The sequence below is a fragment of the Mastomys coucha genome, unplaced genomic scaffold (genome assembly GCF_008632895.1).
Source record: "Mastomys coucha isolate ucsf_1 unplaced genomic scaffold, UCSF_Mcou_1 pScaffold6, whole genome shotgun sequence".
NCBI lineage: Eukaryota > Metazoa > Chordata > Mammalia > Rodentia > Muridae > Mastomys > Mastomys coucha.
In genome coordinates, this window is record NW_022196912.1 from 75,815,019 (window position 1) to 75,817,636 (window position 2,618).

The following is a 2,618-nucleotide window of genomic DNA, read 5'->3' on the forward strand; positions in this document are numbered from 1 at the left end:
CTGGGAAGAGGGATTTGAAATGTTAATGAATAAAATGATTAATTAAAAAGAATACTGAATATAGACATCAATCTGGTGGTTCATCAGAAAATTGAACATAGTACTACCTGAGGACCCAGCTATATCACTCCTGGGCATATATGGAGAAGATGGCCCAACATGTATTAAGGACACATGCTCCACTATGTTGATAGCAGCCTTATTTATAATAGCCAGTAGCTGGCAACAACCCAGATGTCTTTCAACTGAGGAATGGATACAGAAAATGTGGTACATTTTAACAATGAATTTGCTAGGCAGTGGTGGTACATGTCTTTAATCCCAGCAATTGGGAGGTGGAGGCAGGCAGATCTCTGAGTTTGAGGCCAGCCTGGCCTACAGAGTGAGTTCCAGGAAGCCAGAGCTACACAGAGAAACCCTGTCTCGAAAAACAAAACAAAACAAAACAAAACAAAAACAACAAAACAAACAAACAAACAAAAAACAATGAATTTATGAAATTTTTAGGGAAATGAATGATTCTGGAGAATATCATCCTAAGTGAGGTAACCCAATCACAAAAGAATACACACTCTCTGATAAGTGGATATTAGCCCAGAAGCTCAGAATACCCAAAATACAATCCACAAACCACAAGAAAGTCAAGAAGAAGGAAGACAAAAGTGTAGATATTTCGATTCTTCTTAGAAGGGGAAACAAAATACCCATGGAAGGAGTTGCAGAGACAAACTATGGAGCAGAGACTAAAGGAAGGTCAATCCAGAGACTGCCCAACCAGGGAATTCTTCCCATATTTAATCACAAAATCCAGACACTATTGTGGATGACAGCAAATGTTGGCTGACAGGAGCCTGATACAGCTGTCTTTTGAGAGGCTCTGACAGTGGCTGACTAATACAGAAGTAGAGGCTCACAGCCATCCATTGGACTGAGCACAGGGTCCCCAATGAAGGATCTAGAGAAAGGACCTAAGGAGCTGAAGGGTTTGCAGCCCCTTAGGATGAACAACAATATGAACTAACTAGTACCCCCAGAGATCCCAGGGACTAAACCACCAACCAAAGAGTACACATGGTGGGATTCATGGCTCCAGCTGCACTTGTAGCAGAGGATGGCCTTGTCAGTCATCGATGGGAGGAGAGACTCTTGGTGCTGGGAAGGCTCAATGCCCTAGTGTAGGGGAATGCCAGGATGGGCAGGAAGAAGTGGGTGGGTGGGTAAAGGAACATCCTCATAGAAGCAGGGGGAGGAAGGATGGGATAAGAGGGTTCTGGAGGGGAAACTGGGAGAGGGGATGACATTTGAAATGTAAATAAATAAAATATACAATAAAAATGAATAAAAAAATAGTATGTTCAAAATAATGTGGATATGTCATAAGAAACATGTTCCAGAATGTGTATTGCACGTTTCAGTTCCTTGGATTGATATTTAGTTTTAGTAATTGCTTTTCTAGTAGTATTTTATATTATTTTATTTTTTATTTTCTTTTAGTGTAAATAGATGTTTTCTATACAATTCTGGTTATGGTTTCTGTACACATAATTTCTCCAAGATCCTCCCCATTTCCTCTTCCTTCTGAATGTATACACTTCTTGCATCTCCTTACAAAACAAGCAGCCATGTAAAGAAAAATAAGAAAATGAAGTAAAAATAAATAAACAAGCAAACAGAATAAGACAAAACAAACAGAAGAAAAAACAACAAAAAAAGCAGGAGAAACATTTATAGACACAGATACATTCACTCACACAGAAATCTCATAAAAACACAAAACTGGAAGCCATAAAGATATATATATATATATATATATATATATATGTACATATATATATATATATGTATATGTATATATATATACATACATATATGTGTGTGTATGTGTGTGTGTGTGTGTGTGTGTGTATGCAAAGAACCTGTAAGGTAAAAACAGAGCAAAGTAAAGGAAAGTGAAGCAAATCCCTAGCAAAATATTATGTGTCACAGAGCCTCTAAATATGCCATTGAATGTTTTTTGTGTTGGTCATCTGCTGCGGGACATAGAATATTCCTTTAATATTCCTGTTTGTAGATATGAGAAGATTCTGCAAAAAATATAGTTTATTAGCAGTTATCATCTGGAGATAGCCATTTATTTTTTTGGAGATAACCTTTTTGTTAGGATGGGGCTGGCTGTTCAGGCACTGTGTATGCTGCTAAAATCTCTGTGGTCTTATGTACATTGCCACCATTATGTACAGGGGGTCTTGTTTCCTCTGTGTTTTCCATGAAGCATCCAGGCAGGAATGTTGCAAAGGAGTAGAGAATTCAAACATACATACATAAATATATAAATACATACATACACACACATACACATATATAAAAATATTTATAAATGTACATATATATGTATATATGTATTTATATAGGTGTATATATATGTGTGCCCATATGATATATTATAAATGATATATGACTTAAATAATATAATATATGGCATATGGTAAATGATTGATATATGTTTGATATATGATATATGGTATACACTATATGATATATGACATATGATACATTATATATAAATATATATTTGTAAATTTATACATAAATTCATATGTAATCTTTTAAAATATATA